Genomic DNA, 25,506 nt, shown 5'->3' with positions numbered 1-25,506 from the left:
CGCCAGGCGCCTCACTGTATCGAGCTTCGCTCCCAGAAACAGGCCACCTGCGACGGCACCAGGTGGGACTTTGGGTAATTTATGGCGAATCTCAGGTCTGTGAGTAGCTGGACGGTCCTCGCAGTGTGTTCGACGGCGAGTTCCCTCGTCCTTGAGCGGATGAGCCAGTCGTCCAGGTAGGGGTAGACGTGAATCCCCTGCAGGCGCAACCGCGCCGCCACAGGTGCTAGGCACTTGGTAAAGACCCTGGGGGCTGACTTCAATCCGAACGGCAGTGCTCTGAATTGGTAGTGGCGTCCCTGGACGACGAACCTGAGGAACTTTCGGTGACTGAGGATGGGAACGTGGAAGTATGCATCCTCCAGGTCCAGCGACAATAGGAAGTCGCCTTCCTCCAGCTGTCCCAGCACGTGCTGGAGGGGGACCATCCTGAACGTTTGTGACCTGATATATTTGTTCAAACGACGAAGGTCCAGGATGGGGCGCCAGCCGCCAGTCTTCTTCCTGATGAGGAAGAAGCTTGAGTACACCCCGGAGCCTCTTCGCGACGGGCTCGATGGCGCCTTTCCTGAGCATCGCCCTTACTTCAAACAGCAGTTGCGGGACATTATTTTCCTTCCTGGCCACAGGTGGAATGTGAGGGCACTTCTTCAGGAATTCGATAGAGTGTCATCTTGCCAGGGTATCCAGCACCCAACGGTCGGTGGAGCTGGACTAACACACGCCGACGAACTTCGTCAGCCGGCCTCCCACCGGGGTGCTTCGGTGGGGGCCCGAGGCCACGGCCGGTTCAGTCCTGCTTGGAGGTGGTGGCCTTGCCGCCCTGGCCACCTTGCCGACAGCGGCGAGGCGCTCCCCGCTTGCCGCGACCCCTGTAGGCCTCCTGAGACGAGGAGCGTGCCGCCTGGCGGTAGGACGACGAGCCACCGCTGGATCCATTGGAGGCCCCCCGTCTGCCTCCGGAGCTCCGAAAGGGCAGTCGTTGCTGAAGGGCTCCTAGGGCGCGGGCCGTCTCCGTGTCCGTCCTTATGGCTTGGAGGGATTCGTCCACCGCCTTCCCGAACAAGTTGCTGCCGAACGGCATGTCCAACACCCTGGTCTGGACGTCCTGACAGAAGTCGGTCGCCCGGAGCCAACCCCGTCGTCGTAGGCAAACTGTTGCCCAGCTGGCGGAACCCGGTATCGGCAATATCGGTTGCCACCGTTATGGTGTGGTCCGACGCCACCTCGCCTTCTTGAAGTATTTCCAGGGCCTCGGACCTCTTGTCCGGCAAGAAGTCCAATATGGGGGCCAGCTTAAACCAGAGCTCCCTGTAGTAACGGGCCACGATCGCCAGGGCGTTGGCCACTTTGATAGTCGTCGCCGCCGACGAAATGACCGGTCGCCCCATGGCGTCCGGCGGGAAATTCGATGTTGAGGCTCCTGACCCCGCCGCTTTCTTCTTCGCCGCCGCGACGACCGAGTCTGGCGTTGGCTGGGCCCTGAGGCACAGGGGAGCGGTCTCGGGGACCGGGTACTTCTCGTACCGGTCCCGGTTGGCTGGTGCCGTGGAGGGGTTCTTGAGTACCGACAGGCCCTCCTCCCAGATGTCATCGATTAGAGGCACCGCGATGACAGTCTTCCTCTTGGCCTCCCAGCGCTGATGGAGGAAACTTTCCTTTTTCTGCTCCTCCGGGCAGAGCTGGAACAATTCGGACGCCCTGGCGATCATGGCGTGGAATGAGCCAATCTCGTCGGGCGGAGAGGCCCGTGCGACGGGAGACCCGCTCCGTCGTAGTCGCCCTCAGAACCCGTCGTCGAGCCCACCGCACTTTCATCTCCCGACTCGTGGGAGGATGAGGAGGGAACTGTAGGCCTTACGGGGGCGAGTGGAGGAGAGGGTTGGGTCCTCCGTCGTTTGTTCTGAGGACTTCCTGATGGGCCAGGTTGCGGGTCCTCCGGCCTGGGCCGTGGTAATCTCGTCCTTATCTCAGAGCATAAGGACTGGATCTCAGACAAAATGGCCGCCGAGCTATCCTGAGGCCTAGGTTCCGGCTGCGCCGGAAGGGAAGGCTGCTCTTCCTCGCCATCGTCGTCTTCCTCGGTTATCTCCCCGAGGATCTTCCTTACGGGATCGAACCTTCTCGAATTGGACTTCGATATTCCTCACGGCCTCGGTCAGTTCCTCCTCCGAGGCTGACTCAGAGCTCGAGGAGGCTACCGTGCCCCCCCCTCGCTTCTTCCATCATGGTGGCCATGACGATGGGCTGAAAAGAGGATTCCCTCCTTGGCGGCAGGGAAACTCTAGTCCCGGAGGCAGTCTCCGCTCGCGGGGTCTCTGCCGGCTTGGCCAGAGTCGCCTCGATAGAGGCCTTTGCCTGCTGGGTAGGGGCCTTCACCACCTTAGGTGCGTCCCGGACCTTCGCCTTAGGGGGAGGGGCGACGCCTCGCCACCTCTCCCGAGATCGGACGGGGTTTCTCCCGAAGCTTACCCGGGGTCTCGGGCTTCCTCTTCCCCGAACCGCTGGCTCGTGGTTGATGGTGCCGGGGAATGTGCGCCCTGCCTGGCGACCGAAGAGCCCGACCTTTCGGCGCTCCCGGAGCCAGCGGACTCGCCGTGCTTGGCCTGGTGTTGGGCCCCCGTCGCCGGGGCGCCCGCACAGGACTTTAGAAGCCCACTTTGACCCTTTCTTCTCACCCGTTGAGCCCTTCTCCAACCAGCTGGCAAGACCGGATCGACGGTCCCTCATGGTCCGCTCCGACAAGTTCTTGCAGAACTGGCAGTCCTTCTCTACATGAGTCTTGTCCCCATGAAGACAGTAGAGGCATCGCGAATGTTCGTCCTCCTTAAACACATTCTGCAGCCCGCATCCAGGGCAGCTGCGAAATAGCTTGGGTCCGGGTGACGAACTCGCATCCTGGGCCATCTCTAAGTAGGCCGCAAATATTCGAGGAAATCTTCACCCTTGAGGGGCGTAGGAAAATCCCACAACGGGTACCCGTTAACGGGCGTAGAAACGGTGGCGCTTGAGGCTCGATTAACCGAAAAATGTGAAAATTCACCTGAAAAAGCGCGAAACACGCAGTAAAAGCTCGAGAGCTAAGCACGAGGACTCCCAACACTTGAATGTGCGGTAAAAATCTGAAGATGGCTGCCAGAGGCGGGGCTTAGGGAGATGGCAGTCATTGGCTGTGGTCAGTATGACGCAGAGATCAGCGATTGGTTACTACTACTAAAGACAGATCAGAAACGAAACTGATACCGATTTTTTCTTTACCGAGGATTCCCAGCCTGACGGGGAATATTCATGAGCATGTGAATCCATGCCAGACCCCATGCTGGAGAACTTATAATTAACCTTACGTCCCGTCCGCTTTCGTCCATACTGTATGTGCGATTAGAACAGATTGTAGCCCCAGGGTGGAGAGGAGACCCTACTTATGCAAATAGGTTCCTGAGAACCACCTGTTCGAAAGCAGAATCAGATCTAGAGCCGACATCCAAACAGTAATGCTTGCAGAAAGCCAAGGAGAAGCCCAAGTGGCCGTCCTGATTATGACTTGCCAAGGGACATGCCGTTGGAATGCAATGGCTGTTGCCTTGGCCCCCCCCCCTGCCCCCGACTGCGTGGGCATGCATGTTGGATGGGAGCGGCTTGTGCTGACCCTCATGCTTCTTTTATAGCAGATAACATCCAGTGGGATATGGAAGCTTTACAGGCCCGATAGCCTGGCCTCGAGCTGCCGAACGGGATGATCAGGGCGTCCGACTTGCGGAAGGCCAGGGTCCTGTCCAAGTAGTATTTTAGGGCACGCCCAACATCCAGGCAGTGCAGCACCCTCTGCGCTTAGTCCTTGGGATCGGGAAAGAATGTAGGAAGGACCATTTCCTCGTTCAAGTGAAATTCAGATGGAACCTTGGGCAGAAATGCTGGGTGCGCCCACAAGACTACCGTGTCCTTGTGGAAAGTGGTATATGGTTCAGAGGCGACCAGCACCTGAATTTCGCCGACTCTACGAGCCGAAGTAAGACCGACTAGTAAGGCCGTCTTGATGGTGACCAGCCCGAGGTCCAGACGCCATTGGCTCGAAGGGTTTGTGTGCCAGGGCGCCCAAGACTATTTTAAGGTCCCACACTGGGTGTGGTCTCTTGACGGGCAGATTGAGTCTAGCAAGACCAGTCAGATGTTTGATTGGGTTGGAGGAAAAAATGCCTTCCTCCGAGTTCCTGTAAGCCCCAATGGCTGCCAAGTATGTACGGTAGGTTTCAACCTGTATTCCCGAATGAGCGAGGTGCGCCGTAAAAGTAGGGCAGGTCGTTCAAATTGCAGGCCAAGGTGTCAATTGCCTTGGAGTCTGCCCAGTGGCAGAACCTTGTCCATTTGCTTTTGTACTGGGCCCTGGTGGCTTTGCTCCTGGCACCCTGTATGATCTCCAGATTGGCCTGTGAGAGGATAAGGTGCCGAAGCGTTACCTGCTCAGGTACCACGCTGTGAGGACTAGTTTCTCTGGTGCGGGGTGGATGATTCTGCCCCCCTACCCAACCCACTGCTGTGCCAGAAGATGTGCTGGGTCTGTCGGCAAGGTCTATAGGTGGCACTTTCAGAGGCTGAGGAGCTCTGAGAACCATGGCCTGGTGATGAGTCGATGAGACTCCTTGATCTTGCAAATTACTTTGTATCAGAGGAGTGGGCAGAAAGACGTAGGCCTTCAAGCCGGTCCACTGTAGGTGAAATGTGTCGCCCAGCGAGCCAGGGCTGCCCTTGACAAGATGCAAACGCGGGACACTTCTTGTTGTACCAGGTGGCAAAGATCCACGTGGGGGGGTGACCCCACCTGTTGATCTGAGTAACAAGGTTGTTTAGCTGCCACTCTTAATTGTCTGCTCCCAGCCTGCTGAGCCCGTCTGCCTCCAGGTTGGATTCCCCGGGAGGTGGACTGCCGAGAGGTAGATTATGTTTTCAAAGGCCCATTACCACATGCTGATAGCCAGTCTGCACAGAGGAGGGGGATCTGGTGCCTCCCTGCTTATTGACGTAGTACATGCTGGTCGAGTGGTCTGTCTGGACGATGACAACCTTGCCCTCAAGAAGTGGGAGGAATGCTCTGAGCGCTAGCCAGATGGCATTCAGCTCCAACCAATTGATGTGGTATACCTGCTGTTGAGTCCAGGTGCTGTCAACCGAGAGCCTGGGTGGCCTGCAAGGAGGGCGGCCGAAAGGGCTTGCCCCGTCCGTAGGTTGCAGTCCCTGGACCACCAAGTTAGGTTTGGGTGGAGAGATTGAGGAACGTTGATCATCTTGGATTTGCTGTGGAAGTGGGCGGTGGCCCTCTTGATGGCTGAGATGGTCTTCCGATGGGAAAACCCTCTCAAAGCACGTGTCCCAGGAATGTCAGTCTGCGTAGGGAGCAGCTATGACTTGAGGTTGAGCGAGAAGCCCAGGTCGTGCAGTGTGTTCCCAAGGGCATGGGACAAGTGGTTAAATGCCTCTGGAGATGTAGCCCTGGCAAGCCAGTCGTCGAGGTATGGATAGATGAGGCCCTGCGCTCTGAGGGCTGCTACTGCATTCATGAGCCTGGTAAAGACCCTGGGGCCGAGTTGAGGCCAAACGGAAGGACCATGTATTGGAAATTGTAGCCCATGATTCTGAACCATAGGAAAGAACGATGGGGCTGCCAAATTGGGACTTGTAGGTAATGTCCTTCAGGTGTAGGGAGCACATCCAATCTCCCTTGTCCAACGTCTCCGCTATAAAAGCTGGCGTAACTAACTTTAATTTTTGCAGGGGTAAGGAGGTTGACGAAGTCCAGCACAACTCTCAGGCCTGCTGGTGGTTCTTCTGAATGGCAAAAGTCCTGGAGTAGAAGCCAAACCCGCGGTGGAAGGCTGGAACTTACTCCACTGCCTGGCTCTATGAGTGAGCGGATCTCCGCCAAAAGAGTTGCTGTCCCAACCTGTGGGAGTGGAGGAGGGACTGGGATGGGTAGGCGTTACCCTGTGGATACTATGGAGAGGATCCAGGGGTCCGCGAAATTCTGGCACCAGAAATGTGCGGAGAGCAAGCCTGCCCCCCCACCGGAGACATGGACCCGAAGGGGCGTGTCATGCCTTCTTTCCCCCAGAGGCTGAGGGGGACTGGAAAAAGCCCTTCCTCTCCTCCATCCCCTTTTTGATGTTTGTGCCAGCTCTGAGACAGCAACCAGTCGGGCTGCCTGGATCTGCGTCCCTGAAGTCGCAGAACCCACCGTATGTATGATCCTTCTGAGCGCTGCTGAGATTGGGTGTAAGATTTGGGCGTGGTCTTTGTAAGGATGGCCAAGGACTTTGCTGTTTGTGAGTGGTTTTTTGGTCCAGCTCTTCATCTGTGGAGGGGTGGAAGAAGTCCACCCCCCCCTCCCTCGAACGGTAGATCTAGGATGCGCTCCTAGACGTCCGGGTTGAATTGTCGCCCAGAGCCATGCTGTGCGCCTCGTGTCCGTGGCAATGCAGATGGCACGGCCAGAGGTATCAATATGCACTACTGTGGATTCCATGAAGTCAGGCGCCACAAGCTGGGCCTCTGATAGCCCGGCCTTAAAGCTTGACTGGCATTGGGAGGGCAGTTCCTGGAGGAAGTCTGCAATTTCCTGCCATAACTGTTGATTGGCGACAGCCAGCATGGCATCTGCGTTGGCCTGACGCAGGCGCCAAAAAGCCTCCAAGATCTTCTCCTTGCCTCGCAGCACTGCTGAGGACAACTAAGGCTTGGAGTAAAGTGATGCTGCAGCGATCACCGAGGAGTGTGGCTGAGGATGGGTCGAGAGCAAAAGTGTCCCCCTCCATCTGCCTGTACTTGGCGTCCAGGCGTCAGTTGACTGGCTGGACAGAGTGGCTTGAGCCAACCCTTCTTGGCCAGGGAGACTACATTGGTTTGCAGTGGAATCCCTGTGTTGGCAGAGGGGCATCTTGTGAGGACTTCAGCCAGAACCCCTTCTGCTGGCTGTTCGACCTCGGGCTACTCCGCCAAGCCAGCAAGACGTTAGTGGAAGGCCCTGGCTGAGGATGGCGTGTCTAGAGCCTCTTCGTCCGTGTCCTGTGGATCTGGAGGATCTTGTGGAGGAGAGGTAGATGGCGCCGGAGGCTGGGGTACAGAGACCAAAGGCTGAGGCAGCGGTGGCAGTTCCGGAAATGGCTGGAGCCAGATGAGGCAGCTGCACCGGGGTCAGGGAGCCCGATGGAGGAGTCTGGTGCCGCTAGCATGGCAGGGAGGACTTCCCTGACTGCGTCCTTGATGATAGCCCCATCTGAGGAGACCTCATGAGGCCGAGGAATTTGTTGAAAAGTACCTCCTCACTGGCCGAAGAGGTGGCAGGGGGCATCAACAAGGTAGCAGGGGACTGCCGAGCCGCTGCATTCCCAGTAGGTATGACGCATGGGAAATCTGCCCTGTGCATATGAAGGGTAGACTGTAGGCCACGTACCTGGTTGTGACCAGTCCCACCTTGACACTTGTTCTTTGCCGAATTTGTAAAATGGCGTATGGGTGTTCCTGTCCGGTGTAGCAGCCATCTTGTTGAGCTGCCTGCCATGTGTTGCCTTGTCTAAGACAGTGTGGCTCACGATATCTTCCCTGTTCCTCGGGTGTCAGCCCGGTAGGTGTGACACCCTCAACCCGGGGGTCAGTAGAGCTGCGTTAGGCACCCCCCCCCACCTCCCTCGGACATTGCCAGTGTTAGGGCTTAGCCCCTCAGCCACTGTGCAGGTAAAAGTGCCTAGCCCCTTGGGTTTAGGCCCTGTACAAGAACCTTACGGTCCCTCAACACTACACTTGGGAGGATCCAAGGACCACTCGACCCGAAGGCCGGGAGCAGCCTTGGTGCACGTGCCGGTAGAAGGCCCTGGCTGGTCGCTCCCGCGCGGGAGCGCGTCTCCCTTGCGGGGTGCACTGGAAAATATCTGCCCGAGATGCCGTTCTTGAGATCCTCTGGAGGCGACTTCCGGAAGAGCTCCCTCCACCTGGCTAGTTTGTTCTTCAGCGCCTTTGAGGACAGCGAGTCGCACACCAAACATGATTGCCAACTTTGGTCTAGGGCAAGGCAAAGTAGGCAGATGGCATGGGGGTCTGAAGTTGGGAAGAGCCCGTCGCAGGATGGACACCCGCTGAACCCTGAAGAAGTCGACAAGCACCGGGGAGGAGCGTGACACCTGAGGATCGAGTACCTGAAAGATAGAAAAGACAAAAAAAAGAAAAAAAAAAGAAAAAAAGACTATCCGCGCGTGTAATTCCATGGCCGAAGCCAAACACAGGAGCGCTGGTGAATTGGGCCCATTCCCATCGATGCGGAAAAGGGGACTGAAGTGGCGCCAGAGGGCAGAGTCCAGTCAGCACATGCTCCATGGGCCACGCCCCTGTGAGCCTCTAAATTTAAAGGGGAAGAAGGTTTTTCTGGTGAAAAAGGTTCCATCTCCTGTCCCTTGGAAGGGACGGCCGTAAGAGTAGGTCCGGGTACCACATCCTTGTCCAATTCGGGCCATTAGGATCATGCGTTTCCCGAACTTTCTAAACCTTCCTATCACATGAGAAGTGACAACTGGAGGAAAAGCATGCAGGAGTGGAAATCCCATTGAAGGGATCTCATTCTCAGGCGAGCCTCTGGCACCAGAAAAATGCAGGATGCCATGAGGCAAAGCAAAAAAAGCCAGGAGACGCTGGCCACTTTAAAGACCATCTGTACAATGTCTTCAGCCCTCACCTCGGGTGGCAAGCCCTTTCCCAAGGATGTACCCAGTACAGCTCCGATGAACTGGAGGTTTTGAGAAGGTGTCATATGGGACGACTTGTAGTTGAGGCAGAAGCCCAGTCTGAAGTGGCAGGTGACACGAGATAATCCCAGACTGGTTTGTAAACGCACCCTGATCAACCATCGCCCAGGTAGGGCGAAACGTGAAGCCACTGCTTCCTCCAAACCCTCCAAGACTCACTGCCACCACGGTCATCAGTTTGGTGAAAACCCTTGGGGCAGATGTTAGCCGGAATGGCAGAACTCATAACTGATAGTGAGACCGCCAACTGCGAGCCTCAGGATTGGCACATGAAAATAAGCATACTGAAGGTCCAATGACACCATCTGTTCATGGAGTTGGAGGGCCCAAAGGATCTGATAAAATGTCACCATCTTTAACTTTTCCTTCCTGAGGAACTTGTTCAAGAAGCTAAAGTCCAAGATGGGTCTCAGTCCTGTCCTTTTTTGGGTATTAGGAACTATAGGGAATACCATCTCTTGTTCCTCTCCGCTACCGGCACCAGTTACTCTCTAGCAGGGTTAAAATTTACGGCACAAGGAGCAGATCTGGAATCTTCAAAGAGTGGCTCCCCGGTGGATCGCTCAGAGGTCTCTGTATGAAAGGAAGGCAGTATCCATGGGCTATGGTTTCCAATGGCCAAGCATCCAAAGTAATGTCTCACCATTCTTCTAGATGACGAGACAGTCTGACACCCCCCCCCAATTGGTGAACTGACTCAAGACCTCAGGTTGAGGCAGATGGTAAAGATGCCCCTGCTTGAGCTGGCTTTGAACCCCTCCATCATCCACACGAGGGAATTTGTTGGCCTCCGACAGCCATTCTTCTTGCTCTTGCAAGTGAGTAGTAGCAAAAAGATCTATCCCTCCAAGTCTGTCCACTAGGGTGAAAAGGCTAAGGCTGCCTTATAGTGCCACCTAAAGATTCAGTTGTTGCCTTAGAGGTCTGCAACCTCAAGGCGTTCGCCAGCTTTGTTGCCAAAGAGGTGAGACCCGTCAAAGGGCATGTTGTAGTCTGGATTGCACATCTGGTGCAAAACCAGACTTCCACAACCACACAAATCTGCGTATAATGGTGCTAGTAGCCATGGCTCTGCTGATGCAGTCATCAGAATCCGGACCCAATTATGGCTAAGAACCAGTCTCACCACCCCCCCCCCCCCCCCCATGGAATGTGCTCTGTCACCGTGGAAATGCAGTCCCAGAGAGTGAATGTAAATTTTGCAAGGGCACATGTGGTGTTGGCCGATTTGAGTGCCATACTCCGTGCAGAAACCTTGCCCATCCATCTACTCTTTTGTCGGCCCCATCAGGAGGGATGTTTGGGTAAGCTGCTTGCTTAGAGGTTGCTGTAGCTGCCTGTGCCACCAAACTATGGAGTGGGGGGTCTTTAAACAAATAGTCGGTGTTCACTACTGGAAGCGCAGTTTTGTTGGGTCAAATTTGTATTCAGTCTGGTTTCACAATTCGATGCCACCCTTTTTGCAGTGCAATATGGAAAGACGATCTATGATCCGTCTGTGGACTCCTATCCAGGGGATCCATTAGATCATCCTACTAAAATGGTAACGAGGCCTACTCCAACCCATATATTCCACCACCTTGGACATAAGCAGTCTATATCCCCAGCCTCAGGTCTTCCAAAATCTAGCTCAGGTGTCCACCCCACGGGCTGTCTGAAGACCATAAAGGTCTTTCAACCTCTACTCATTACATTTTCATGCACATTTAGCATGCTAATTTGTAGTTAAAATGGTGTATCGTCGTCTGAGGGTTCATTCTCATATTGATAAAGGGACTTAAAATAGTCTTTCCTTGGTAAAGGCACAATGTTTTCAGGCATCAAGGGTCAGATAAAAATTGGATTCAACGCTTAACCATAGACATTTTTCAATGGCGCCATAGGTTTAGAGGGGCACTTTATGGTGCAGCTAGCATTGGTGGCGATGCCATTGGCGTCGGAGACACCAATGTCGAGGGCTTGGTTGGCATCGCAGGCGCAGCCTGTGTCGATGGCAGACAACCTCGACCTGTGCTTAGGTTTACGGCTCAACAGATCCTTCAATGATGTGTCATCACATCGAGGCCTCAATGGCTCTCGATTTGGATCAGTAGTTTGCCCTGGGCTGGAGGGTGTGCAGGGTTTAGGTCTAGCCGTTTCCTTACCGGCTTCTTTGGAAGGTGCGGCAGGAGCATGGCTTGCCGTGGGTTTTTGCTTTCCAAATAGTTTTACATCTCTGCTCTAAAAGCTTCCCATTCGGCGATTTGGACTGTTTTTGGATTCTGACAAACTCCATAGGCATCTGCTTTTTGTATTGCGACAGCAGCGCCCTGTGTCGGAGAAGTCCTTTGGATTTCTCATAAGGTTTAAAGGAATAGTGTGCTCAAAAATGTTATTGTCCAGAGCGTTTGGGCATGTGGTTTTATGCAAACTGATCGATCATTAAATCATTTCCTATGCACCTTACTTTAGCTTTCCTAACTTTTACATATGCGAAATCAACGAGCGGTGCACAGCCATCTTGTGCTAATCTTACCTGTGTCTGCATCGCCTTAAGTTCGACTGCCCTCACGGCACTAAATCATATCACCCCAGCCCTGAAGCAGACATCACTAGACGTGTATGGCCCATTTCACAACGGGAATGCATGTCTCGTGTCAACATTCTGTGCCCCAGTTAATGTGTCTCCATGGAAATGGCAGGACCCCCTTTCCTCAAGTATAAACAGACTGCTTATCAGAGGCTTTTTCAATCGTTTCACTTTTTTGTATAGCCTGTGACTAGTTTGTGCTATGTTCAGCTATCTTCGTTGCTCAGAGCCCGGGCAAACAGATACTTGTACTAGCATTATAATGGATTTTAATTGTGTTGTATGATGGCAACAATACAGCGCTACCAGTATGATCCGGAGTATTCCGATGCAGAATTAGTTGAGAAAAGATGCGGAAACATTGGGGCATCAGACAACAATTAGGAAGACTAATCACTGGCTCCTGAGCCACAGAAGACGTTTCCACCTGGTGTACGTGCAATCAGTGTGAGGTTATGCCAAATGAGGAAGAGAACTGCTGCTGCAGAGAAAACTCTGGATCTCTCTGTACTACCCTCGCAAGTAAGTTTACTTCAGTGCCACGATGCCCAAGGGCCCTTTGTGCACTTTACAAATGTAAATAAACCTACTCCTATATTGGCTTCTTGTAGCCTTGCTCCTGGGGCCCTGAATGATGGTCAGGTCAGCCTGTGATCGGCTCAGGTGCCGGTCCAGTAAGAGGTCACTACCCTCAAACGGAAGTCCAATATGCAATCCTGGAAGTCAGGGTTAAACTTAGTAGCCCGAAGCCAGGCCGTCCTCACGTCTGTGGCGATGCAGATGGCCGGCAAGAGGTATCAATGTGGGGCACAGTTTACTCCATGATGTCCTGAGCTACCAGCCTGGATTCTCCTAGACCCGCCTTGAAGCGTGCCTGGCTCGGCACAGAAGTTCCGGAAGGAAGTCGGCCATTTGCCGCCACAACCTCTTGTTAGCGGCTGCCATTAGTGTTGGATTAATACAGGTGCAGTACAGCTTCCTGTACGCCTCCAGGATCTTCTCCTTGCCTAGCAGTGCTGAGGACGAGCGGGCAGAGGACGACTGAGGCTTAGAGCAGAGCAACGCTGCAGCGATCACCAAAGTATGGGGTTGGGGTGCATTGCCAACAAGAGTGTATCCCCTTCAATCTGTCTATACTTGGCATTGAGGCACAGATTGACAGGTTGGGTTGAGTGTTACTTGAGCCACCCATTTTTGGCCAGAGCCATGATGTCCTGCATTGGGATGCCAGTTTGGAAGAGGGTCTTTGGGTGAGGACTTCTGCCAAGACCCCCTCCTTGGGCTGCTCCACCTCAGTTTGAGGAAGGCCCAGATCTGTCAAACCTACAAGCCTGCCGTGGAAGGAGTTTGCTGACAAAAGCGTGTCAGGGTCCTCGTCTGTATCCACCTGAGTGCGGCTGGTCCAGAAAAGGAGAGATGCTGGGCACCTGCTGCAGGACTACTGGAGCTGTGGGAGGAAGAATTGAAGGAGCCGGCAGGGGCTACGCTGGGGCCTGTGCTGCCTGAGTCATGGGAGGAGTGACTATGGGTGCCAGTGGAGTGAACGGGGAGCAAGTCCGACTGCATTGTGTAGGACGGCCCCACCATCTGGGGGTTTGCATCAGCACCAGGAACCTTTCAAAGAACCCGTCTTCGGAGGCAGAAGCGGTGGCAGGGGATGTTGACTGAGTGGCTGGAGCACACTCTAGGTAGGAGAAACCTGCCCTGCGGATGGATGAACTCTAGGCCATGTACCCAGTTGACACCAGTTCCACCTTAAAACTTGTTGCTCCTGCCTGCTCTAGGAGTGGCATCGGACGAGCAGCCATTCTGTCAGGCTGCGTGCCAAAGTCATGGTGCATGGCTCCCTGGGCCCGGCCTCCTCAAGACTTGGTGGAGCAGGAGACCTACCCTGCACCTCAGGTCTAGGCCTGGAAGGCTTGTTGCCCTCAGCGCGGTCGCCGGTAGTGCTGCTTTCAGGCACCCCCTCAGACACTGAGCCGGTACTAGGGTGTTGCCCCTTGGTGTACACCCAGTAAAAGAACCTTGTGGTCCAACACCGATTACGGAAGGATCCAACGACCCATTGGCCGTGAGCTGGACTAGCCTTGGTGCGTGAATAAATACAAGATAGAGAGGTTCCTCCTGCTTGGTGTTTCCTCAGTAAGGAGTCGCAGCACTCCTTTGGGCCTAGATCTCAGTTTGACGAAGTTTTTCAAGTCCTCTGGAGGCGATCTTTTGAAGAACTCCCTCCTTCTAGCTAGCCTGTTCTTCAGTGCGCGTGGCGTCAGTGTCGCACTCAGTACAATCTTGCCAGACGTGGTCAGTGCCAAGGCAGCAAAGGAAAAGAGCGCAGGGGTCAGATGTAGGAATAGCCCTTTGCAGGGTGGACACCAGCTGAAGCCCATTAAGTCAACATGCGCTGGGGAGGAGCACGACGCTGGAGGACCGAATGACAAAGTTCAGGGAAGAGCACGTGGCATTACATGGCCAAAGCCAAACCGAGGAGCACTGGTGAAAGCTGCCCATTCCGTAGACGCAGAAAGGGGGACTGAGGAGTGGCACCAGTGGGCAGAGTCAGGGTAGCACATGCTCCCAGGGCCGCAACCAGTTTACCGGAAGCGGCTTGTGCTGGCCCTTGTATGCTTCTTTGATGGCCGAGAACCATCCAGCAGAACATGGAGGCCCGATAGCTTGGTCTTGCACCTCCGAAAGTGATAAACAGGCCATCTGATTTGCGGAAGCCCCAGGCCCCGTCAAGTTAGAATTTCAGGGCACGCCTGACATCCAGGCAGTGTAGAACTCTGTGCCTCGTCCTTAGGATCAGCAAAAATGTAGAAAGGACTATTTCCTTGTTCAAATGGAAAGCAGACGGCACCTTGGGCAGAAGTGCTGGGTGTTTCTGCAAGACTACTTTGTCCCTGTGAAAGAAAGTATATGGTTCTGAGGCGACCAGCACCTGTATTTCGCAGATTCCGCAAGGTGAGACCGATAGTAAGGCAGTCTTGATGGTGACCAGCCTCATGTCTGGACACCATTGGCTCAAACAGTTTGTGCGCCAGGGCGCCCAAGACCATATTCAGGTCCCACACGGGGTGTGGCTTCCTGATGAGCGGGTAGAGCTTCACAAGCCCCGTCAAATGTTTGACGATTGATTGGAGGAGACGACCCCCCCCCAGAGTTCCTGTAATCCCCTATAACCGAGGTAAGTACAGCAGGTGCCCAGATGCACGCCAGAGTGGGCGAGGCACCGAGGAGCACATCGACCAAAGTACATGCCAGGGGGTCGATTTCCTTGGAGTCTGCCCAGTGGCAGAACCTGGTCCATTCACTATAATGAGCCCTGGTAGGTAGCCTTGTTCCACTGAACATGAAACGTGTTGCCCAGGGAGCCAGGGCCTGTCCCTGCCAGAAGGTGAACTGAGGGCACTTGTTGTGGCAGGTGGCAAAGATAACCAGTCTGCACAGTTTGTGTGGGGGGGGGGGGGGGGGGGGGAGAGATGTTGAAATAGTACATGCTTGTTGAGTTGTCTGTCTGGATGAGAACAAACTTGCCCCTGAGAAGTGGAAGGAATGCTCCGAGCGCTAGCCATATGGCGTTCAGCTCCAACCAATTGATGTGGTATTCCTGCTCCAGTGGAGTCCAGGTTACGGGGTGGAAGGCCAGAAGGGCTTGCCCGTCTGTAGGTTACAGTCCTTGGACCACGAGGTTAGGCCAAGGTGGAGCGATGGAACGTTGATCTTAGATTGAGAGCCCCGCTCCTGGTTCCATGAGGCTGCGAAGTCCAGCTGAATCCTCAGTCTCGTGTGTGTGTGGAACAGCCAATAGGACCACTGCCAAGAGACCTAGGAGATGCTGGTACCACCATGCAGAGGTCACCTCTCTGCTGACTAAGTGGGTGGTGGCCCTCTTGATGGCCGAGATCATATTCTCAGAGCACGTGTCCCAGATGAGGCCCAAGCATGTCACAGTCTGCGTGGGCTGCAGCTGCATCTTGACGTCGAGCGAAAACCCCAGATTGTGCAGTGTGTTCATAAGAGTGGTGAAGCGCTTCTGGAGATGTAGCCCTGACGAGCCAGTGTAGGTAGGGGTAGATGGCGGCCCTGCGCTCCGAGGAGGGCAGCCACAGTATTCATGAGTTTGGTAAAGACCCTGGGGGCCGAGTTGAGGCCAAAAGGAAGGACCTTGTATTGGAAGTGGTAGCCCATGATCCTAAACCGAGGAAATGGGATGCCAAATCGAGACGTGTAGGTAGGAGTCCTTCAGATCAAGGGAGCACATCCAGTCTCCCTTGCACAATGTCTCTGCTATACAAGATGGCGTAACCATCATGAATTTTTGTCCAGGTAAGGAGAGGTTGGAAAGGTCCAGCACAACTCACTGCCTGGTTCTTCAGAATGGCCCAAGCCTCGCTGGGATGCTGGGACTTAGTCCACTGCCTGGCTCTCTACGAGCAACCGGATCTCCGACAGAAAAGTTGCTGTCCCAAATTGAGGTGGTGGAGGGGAGATTGGATGAGAGGCTGGGATGGGTAGGCGATACCCCGTGGATACTACGAGAGATCCAGGGGTCTGCAAAATTCTGGTGCCAGAAATGGGCATGGAGAGCAAGCCAGCCCCCAATTGGAGACACATGGACCCGAAGGGGCGTGTCATGCTTTCTTTCCCTTGGAGGCTGTCACAGAGGGGGAGTGGAAAAAGCCCTTACGCCCCACCCCCCTTTGCTGCATGCACCGATTTGGAGTCGGCGAGCAGTCAGGCTGCCTGGATCTGTTCCTGGAAGCCATGGAACTCTCCGTACGACGCCCCTTGTCGGAGCATTGCTGTGACCGGGTGTGCAATTTGGGCGTGGTCTTTGTGAAGATCAAGGCTTGGTCATCTGAGCGGTTTATCTGCTTGTCCAGCTCTTAGTCTGGTGGAGTGTAAGACCTGCCCCACCAACCCCCCCCTCCCTCCCCACGGACCCTCCGAACAGCAAGTCTAATGTGTTCCTGGGCATCCGTGTTGCATTTCATTGCAGAGCCAGGCTGTCCTCATGTCTGGCAATACAGATGGGATGGCCAGAGGTGTCAATATGGGCCACAGTGCATTCCATGAGGCCATGCGCTACCAGCCTGGCCTCAGCCAATCCCACCTTAAAATTGGATCTGCTCTGCGTAGGGAGAGTTCTGGGAGGAAATCCACAATTTCCCCGTCATAACCTTTGGTTAGCGGCAGCCAGCATGGCATTGGTCAGACGAAGATACAAGGACGCATTGGAATACAGATTTTTCCCGTACACCTTCAAGATCTTCTCTTTACCTAGCAGCGTTGCAGAGGACGACTGAGGCTTGGAGTATAGTGATGCCGCAGCAATCACAGGAGTGTGGCTGAGGATGGGCCGATAGCAAGAATGTATCCCCCTCCACCTGCCTGTACTTGGCGTCCAGGTGTTGATTGACCAGCTGGACAGAGTCGGGCTTGAGCCAACCCTTCTTGGCCAGGGACTGCATCGGTCTGCAGTGGAATTCCTGTTTTGGCCGAAGGGCTTCGTGTGAGGACTTCAGCAAGCACCCCCTCGGCCGGTTGCTCGACCTTGGGTGGAGGTAGGCCCAGATACTCTGCCAGCCCCGCCAGACATTCATGGGAGGCCTGGTTGAGGATGGCAGTCAGGATCCTCATCTGTATCCTGGGGGTCAGGAGGGTCCTGATCCAGAGGCTGGTACAGAACCGCCTGAGGAATTGGCTGGGGAGGCAGAGGCTGTGCCAGGGGTGCCAGCGGAGGAGCCTGTGCTACCGGTGGCTTCGGAGGGAGCACGTCCCTGATGGCCTCCCTGAGGATAACCCCCATACGAGGAGACTTAATGAGTTTGAAGAACCTCTCAAAAAAGCTGTCTTCACAGGTCAGAGTTGTAGGGGATACAGATGGGGTAGCGGGAGGCTGCTGCATACCCTGCCTGTACAGACGCAGAGGGAACCTGCCCTGTGCAAATGAAGGATAGAATGCAGGTCACATACTGAGGCCAGTCCTACCTTGACACTCCTTCGCCAAACTCTTGGAATGGTGCAGCCGCCTAGCTGCCTGCCACTGGTCCGTTGTGTTGCTTGGCTCACTGGGCCAGGCCTCCTCCAAGACTCCTCGGGACTAGACCCTGTAGGTGTGACACCCTCAGCCTGTGGGTCGATACAGCTGCTTTTAGGCGACCCCTGAGCCATATTGCTGGTCCTAGGGTGTGGCCCCCTGGGACATAATGCCTGTCAAAAGGCAGAGCCCCTCGGATGTAGAGCTGGTCAAAGAACATTCTGGTCCCTCAGCACTCACCGGGAGGATCCATGGATCCCTCGGCCAGTAGCAGGAGCAGCCTCGGTGCACGTGCTGATAAGGACCCAAGCGGTCCCTCCCATGCGGGAAAGTCCTGTCTCCCTTGCGGGAGCTATAGAAAATAGAAGACCTACCTTGAGCCTGGCTCGATGTTTCACAAAGTTCTTGAGGTCCTCTGGAAGAGCTCCTTCCAACTGGCTAGTCTGTTCAGTGACCTTGATGACAGGGCATTGCATGCTGTACAAGCTTTCTAACCGTGGTCTGGGCCAAGGCAATGTAGGCAGCGGGCGTGGGGGTCTGAAGTTGGAAGAGCCCGTCGCAGGATGGACACCTGCTGAACTCTGGAAGTTGACATGCATCGGGGAGGAATATGAAGCCGGAGGACTGAGCACCCGAATTATAAAAAAAGACCATCTGTGCGCTGAATGAAGCCAAACCCAAGAGTGCTGGTGAATTCAGCCCGTTCCCGATGTGGGAAAGGGGACTGGGTGTAGCGCCAGAGGGCGGAGTCAGGGCAGCGCATGCTCCCAGGGCCACACCCCAGTGCACCTCTATATTTAAAGGGGAAGGTTTTTTCTGGCGAAAAAGGTTCTTTCTCCCGTCCCTTGGAAGGGACGCCCATGCAGTATGGAGGAAAGGGGACGGCACGTAAGAGTAACAGTAGTTTATCCAAGAGAAGGTATTTAAACAGTGGGAAATCCAAGACTTCCCTGTGCCACTGCATTGAAGGTGCTGTGGGACACAATGTAAAAGATGCCTATGGAGTTTGCCAGATTCCACAACCAAAAGAAACTGTTCAAATCATGACAAAAATACATGAGTGGGGAAAAAAGGGTCTCTAGGTTAAAAATTCAAGCCTTCAAAATCCAGTAACATTGCTGGGGGTCTCCAGGGTAGAGGGGAATTAGCACATTTGAGAATTCTCCCCAACAGCAACCTTGCCGTTAGTAGAGAAGCACTGTTTAATGCTTGTATTCAGTGCTTTAGGAGATGCTTAGATGCCCTTCGATGCCTGTTCTGCGCGTGACAGGAGGGCCTTTTTATATGCAGTGTCCGAACTGACCTTCACTTTTAGGAACGGTAAAAGCGTGCACAAAGGCCCAGAGAACAGTGAGGAAGCGGAGGCTTTATTCCGTCACTGCATGGGCCTCGACAGTTTCAGTGTAAGCTATGGGGATGTCAGTAGCATGTGTGTGTGTGTGTGTGCTGTAGCCGTTGGGTCTCCATCACAAGACCGGCCTACATCTCGGAGTCCCTGTGGGGGGAGGGGGGGGGGGGCGGGGGGATGGCGAACTGTACTTGTGGTCTGGACAGATCCAGATTGCCATCCGGTCACTCAAGACTCCGTAACTGCCCATGCTGGAGTCTTCTGTCACGTCTATGGAAGCCTCCGCTTGCACAGCGTGAGCAGCCCAGCATTTCCTCCGCCTGATCTTTTAGGGTTTTTGGCCAGAAAAGCTGACAATATGGTGCTTTTCGCTGTGATGCTTGGAAGACAGTGGTTGCACACTGCAGGTCTTTCCAAAGAAATTCAGTGGCAGGAAGGACAAAATGTAAATGGGGTTTTGTCCACTATGTTTAAATAGAGGGCAGTTGGCCGAAAATAGAATGGGATAAACTTTCTCTAAAAGGAGTTGGTATAGGGAACATCCACGCTCTCCCTACTGTAATGAAACAAGCCCGAAGAGGCCTGAAAGGCCACGTTTGGGTGTCGATCGACGCTGTGGGTGTTCGTCAGGAGCCGTTGAGTGGGGAGGCGAATAAAATAAAGAAATTCTACCAACGAACAAGTTACTTACCTTGCAACGTTCTTTCGATGGGATGTTCCTCCGACGTATTCCTCATCTTCGATACATCATCTCACAGCTTGCTGGCCTCAGAAAAATTCAGTAGAGGGCGCTGCACGTCGACGTCCCTCGAGTCGATGTCCCTCGACGGCCTCCGTATCGGCACCAACGTCACCACGCGTATAAAGACTCGCGCAGCGTCCGTTGCTCAGTTCCGTTTTGACGTTAACAGTTTTACATGAATTGGTTATTGACCTTGAAGGAGCGTAAGCTGCAACCACAAGGGAAGTATTACTGCGGGGATGGATGGGAGGGGCAATAAGGAATACGTCCGAGGAACATCCCATCAAAAGAACATTACAAGATATGTTCTTCGAAGGGATTGTGTCCGACGTATTCCTCATCTTTGATAGACTCCCATAGCAGTGGTGTGCAATTGGGGGTGGGAGTAAAACACCATGTTTCCTTTTAGGAATGAACCGAATGTAATACGACTTTGCCAAACCTAGTCTCTTGACTAGAGGAGGAATCCAGGTTGTAAAATCATTTGAAGGTATGTGCGGACGACCATGTGGCAGCCGCACATATGTCTCGAACCGGAATCCCTCTTTGGAGGGCCGAGGAGGCTGCAATACCCCTGGTTGAATGAGCCCTAAGATTTTGAGGAGGCTCTTTCCCTGCCAGTTTGTAACATTCCAGGATGGCCAAAATAATCCATCTGGAAATGGTTTGTTATCGGTAGTCCCAACTTGTGCCCTGAGTAACCCATGAACAGTTGGTCTGCTTGCCTAATCCTAGCAAGTCTGCTGATGTAAAAGCTTAAAGCCCGCCTTGGGTCCAGCCTATGTAGCCTTTCTTCCTCTTTCCCCGGATGGGGAGGCGGATAGAATGAAGGTAAATTAATTTTCTGAGTGAGGTGGAATTCAGAGACCACCTTTGGGAGGAAATTAGGCTTCACCTGTAGGACAACCTTGTCTTTATGAAAAATTATATGAGGGGGTTTAGAAGATGGAGCTTGTAATTTGCTCACCCTTCTAGCAGATGTTAAAGCCACTAATAAGACAGTTCAAGGGTGAGAAATCTTAGCGAACAAGAGTTGAGTGGTTCGAAAGGAGTACCCATCAATTTAAGTCCCATAAAGGAACCTGGAAAGGTCTTGGAGGGTAGACAGTAATACAATTTCTGAAGGGATTAACTAATAAGGGTAATTTGAAATACGAAGGCTCCTCTGCAGTGCCCTTGAAGATCGATAGCGCTGCGAGATAGCCCTTGATAGTGCCAACTTGAAGGCCTGAATTTGCCTGGTAGAGTAGAAAGTATAACACAGTTGGTGTACCGCATGAAAAGGGGTCGACACTTCCATGACGTCATCCGGAGGTCCCAATCCTTGTATCTCAACCTTTCAGAAGCCAGGCATGAAGATTGAGGGTTCCGATGTCTGGGTGGAGATCCTGACCTCCCTTCTGTGAGAAAAGATTCTCCTTGAGTGGAAGACGAATTGGAGAGCAGATGGACATGTCCAGAAGGTCCGGGTACCACGTTCTCCTGGCCCAGTCTTGGGCAATTAGGATCATGGTTCTCCGGAATCTTCTCAACCTCCTGATCATTTGAGGCATGACAGGGACTGGTGGAAACGTGTACAGAGTGGAAACTCCCAGTCCACTACGAACACGTACCCTAGAGCTCCTCTTGGGGGATATTCCCTTGAACAAAACAGATCGCACTCTGTTGGTACTGGTGGCAAACAGATCCACTTGAGGGGTTCCCCAAAGGTCGAAGATCTCCTGAAGGACTTCCTGAGCTAGTTCCACTCGTGGGAGACTGTGCCCTGCCTGCTCAGAGCGTCCACCGTCAAGTTGTTCTCTCCAGCTAGGTGAACTGCCGATAGAGAGATTCCTTCTTGAATTGCCCAAAACCAGAGCTGCATTCCCTCTCTGCACAGTGGCAGTGATCCTACGCCTCTTTTGTTGCGGTAGTGCATGGCCACTGTGTGTCCGTCATTATCAGGACATTCCCCCCCTGTACAGATGGCAGAAATGCTTTCAGCGCTAGTCTGATTGCTCTCAGCTCTAACAGGTTGATATGTAGTCTGGACTCCGATGGAGATCAACGACCGCTGATGGTCATGTCGTTGGTATGGGCTCCCCACCCCGTGAGTGAGGCATCTGTGACTACTGTTATCTCCGGCCATGGTTGCCAAAACAGTTCCCCCTTCAAGATGTTTTCCTGGCAGGCCCACCACTGAAGGTCTCGAGCCACCTTGACCGGAATCTGGAGGTCTGTCATTCTCCCTGAGAATTGCGACCGAGTTCTCAGTGCCCACTGAAGAGATCTCATTCTCAGGCGAGCCTCTGGCACAAGGAAGATGCAGGATGCCATGAGGCCTAGCAACCTCAAATATTTGAAGGCTTGAAGACGTTGGGCATTTTGAAACTTGGTGACCATCTGCAGAATATCTTGAGCCCTCACCTCTGGTGGCAAGGCTTTTCCCAGGGAAGTGTCCAGGACCGCTCCAATGAAATGGAGTCTGAGGATATCATCTGACTTCTTTAAATTTAGGGAGAAGCCCAGTTTGTGAAGGAAGTGGCAGACAATCTAGCTGGATCTGCGCTTGTTCCGAAGATACAGCTCTGATCAACCAATCGTCCAGGTAGGGGTAGACGCGAATCCCTTCCCTCCTTAAACTTGCAGCCACTACCGACATTAGCTTGGTGAAGACCCTCGGGCGGAGGTCAGCCCAAATGGCAGCACTCGAAATTGATATTGAGAGCCGCCAATTGCGAACCTCAGGCATTTCCTGTGTTTGAGATGGATTGGCACATGGAAATAAGCATCCTGGAGGTCCAGAGATACCAGCCAGTCCTGGAGCTGGAGGGCCTGAAGGATCTGAGAGAGTTACCATCTTGAACTTGTCCTTCCTGAGGAACTTGTTCAATTCTCGTAAGTCCAAGATAGGTCTCAGTCCTCCGTCTTTCTTGGGTACGAGGGGGGGGGGGGGGGGCAGGGGAGTACCAGCCCTTGTTCCTCACCGCTACAGGTACCGGTTCTATGGTACCTTTCTCTAGCAGGTCTACAATTTCCTGCAAGAGGAGCGGATCTGGAACTTTGAGAGCTGTTCCCCGGTGGATGACCGAGGGATGCGTAGAAAAGGCAGGCAGTAACCTTCGGCAACTGTCTCCAATGCCCAAGCATCTGACGTAATAGCCTGCCATTCCGTCATATGTTGAGTTAACCTGCCCCCTACTCGTGTTTTGTGAAGAGAGTCCTCAGAGCGGTTTGGAGGCGGATGATGCAGATGCCGAGGGTAAAAAAGAACCTGCTGCGGCTTTTGCATTTTTACCCCGTCCACCTCGGGTGAATTTTTTCTGACCCCTTTGAACCGGCTGTCCTCTGCCTCTTCTGAATGCGGAATAGAAGTGAAAGGACTTGCCTCTCCAAGAGGTTCCTGAGGGGCGATAGGGTGTCTGACTGATTGCAGCTCCTAGGGATTTTGCTGCTGCCTTTGATGTGTAGCTTTTCTAAACTATCATCCGCCTTCTTACCAAACAAAGAAGAGCCGTCAAAGCGCATTTTCAATGTCTGCTTTGCACATCTGGAGCAAAACCAGACTTTCGCAACCAAGCAAATCTCCTGGTTGTTGTACTTGCCGCCATGGCCCTGCTGATGCTGTCAGCAGAATCGATGCCAGTCTGAAGGGATTCGCACCTTGCGTCCTTACCATCCTTAAGAGTTTCTCAACATCATTCCCTTTCTTCTCCCTCCGGGAGGCAGTCAGCCGCTGATGAAGCACACTCCCAAAGTGTGTGGCTGAACCTTGTGAGCGTACAAGTAGCATTGATGGATTTCAACGCCATGCTACATGCGGAAAAGACTTTTGGCCATAGAGTCATCTCTTATCATCCCTGTCCTGTGGAACAGTAGGGTAGGCCGATTTACTACCTGCTGAAGTAGCTGCCTGAACAACCAGACTCTCCGGAGTTGGGCGTTTGGATAAATATTCAGGAGCAGAAGACACCCGATATTTAGCTGAATTTTGTGTTAACCGCCGGGATTACCTCAGGTGTTTCCCAGTTTGCCAATATTCTCCTTTGTAATGCCGCATGAAATGGCACCACAGGATCCTGCTGCCTGTGGACCTTTGACCAAGATGTCTGTAGTCTTGCTGAAAAGCGGTTGTGGACCATCCCATAAACTATTATCCTTGCCATCAAAGTTCTATAAGGGGTTTCAGCATGTTCCCCTGGGTCTGGTGTGGCAAATTCCACTTCTGGGGAAGTGTCCAACCCACTTGCTTCCTGTAGGGAAGCATGGAGGTCTTTCAACCTACCTTCCTCAGAGGTAAATTCCTCTGGTGCAGGAGTTGCAGATCCCTGCAACTCAAAAGGTCTTTCCTGATCCGAATCCTCCCCTTCTTCATAAATAGAAGGGGAGACTCTGGCGTGATCAGGTCTTGAAAATGGTATAAATCCCATTTCCAGAGCAGAAGGAGCCAAATTCGTCACGATTGGCTGAGAAAACGTCGTTGACGCGGACGTTCAAGGATTCGAAGCCATCGAAAAAGGTGTTCAGAAAGGTGGTAGAGGCCGCGAACTCGAGAGTATCGGGATTCTACTCGAGGTTGTCGACGACATTCTCGTGCTCGAGGCTCTGGGTATGGCCACTGGCTGTGAGGTGGCCGTGGGTTTATCCTTTCTCGGCGTCGAAGACGGCGTCGACTCGACTGACCTGTGCATCGAAGAACCCTTCGATAACTGCGTCGACGCCGCCGATCTAGGTGTCGAAGGGATCTTCGACGACGAAGACGCAACTTTGCCTTTACTCGTAGGTTTGTGAAGCTCTTGAGTGGCTTCTTTCGCCGGGTACTGCGACTCACGGCTTTGATTTTTCAGGTCTTTCACCCAGGGTATCACCCTCAGCAGTCTGAGGGGGGTCGAGGCGGCATTCTCGAAGACGCTTAGCATCTTTTTCCTGAATTCCTCCCACTCAGCCCGAGAGCTATGTTTTGTGGGGCAGGAGACCCCTTTTTGGGGAAACGGAAGACTAAGACGAGGAAGGGGGATCTTCGTCTTTTTTGAATGCTTAGATCTCTAAGAGTGATGGGAACTGCTTCAAGACCTAGAACGAGAATGTCTTTTGTGATGGCGAGGAGACTAATATCTCGACTCCGCCGAGGAAACTTTCGAAGAAGTTTTAACTGCCTTACCTCTCTCGAGCTTCCCCTTACGCTCCTTCAAGGCTTTCGCCGCCATGGACATGCAGTCCTTACACTCCAAACAATGGTGCTCGATTCCCAGGCACCACAAACAGATCCCGTGAGGATCCGTCAACATTTTCTTTCCACAGTCTTGACATTTTTTTAAGCCGGACCATGGAGTCGGTTCGGGTGAGGAAGCCATTGAGTACGAGTCGGTACTCACGAGGAATAATCGATACATTTGACTGAAGAACCGAGCAACGATATTCCGAGGCCCCACGAAGCGCGGAAAAACAGAACTGAGCAACGGACGCTGCACGAATTTATTTATACGTGTGGTGACGTCGGCGCCGATACGGAGGCCGTGGAGGGACATCGGCTTGAGGGACGTCGACGCCCAGAGCCCTCTACTGAAAAAAAATTCGAGGCCAGCAAGCTGGGAGATGATCAAATATATGGAATACGTCGGACGACAATCCCTTCGAAATAAATGTAAATCGAAAAGGAATCAGCCTAGAAGAGAACTCCACATTTGCAAAAGACTGATGGTGGGAAAAACAATGAGTAACCTCGATGCATGAAGGACCATGGGTAATGTACGCATCACTAGGGATAGTATTACTAATCACACCCCATCATTGTCCTTTCGAGATTCGAAAAAAATCTTGCAATATTCTGCAACTTCAACTAGATGTTGGACCATGCATAGCATGTGATCCAAACAGACACAAGCTCCAGAAATACTTCTACAAGTCACCCCCCGCCCCCCCAACCAATGAAATCAAAATGCAAAAGCAATACATGTTAATGTAGTGCAAGGTTTAGTGCAGTTTAAGGGGAGCAGACTAGATCTGTGCTTGCTTTGGATCATAAACAGTATTCAATGTGATCTG

At 53.3% G+C, this 25,506-nt stretch overlaps 1 protein-coding gene across 1 annotated transcript in view; it reads right to left on the bottom strand.

Annotated features, from left to right (window-relative positions):
• PPP1CC (protein phosphatase 1 catalytic subunit gamma) overlaps window positions 1–25,506 on the bottom strand; it is a 364,794-nt gene that overhangs the window by 69,371 nt on the left and 269,917 nt on the right. The window lies entirely within an intron of this gene.

This window comes from Ambystoma mexicanum, chromosome 10, assembly GCF_040938575.1.
Source record: "Ambystoma mexicanum isolate Mex_15411 chromosome 10, UKY_AmexF1_1, whole genome shotgun sequence".
In the NCBI taxonomy this organism is placed as follows: domain Eukaryota; kingdom Metazoa; phylum Chordata; class Amphibia; order Caudata; family Ambystomatidae; genus Ambystoma; species Ambystoma mexicanum.
This window is presented reverse-complemented; position numbering and strand designations above follow the sequence as displayed.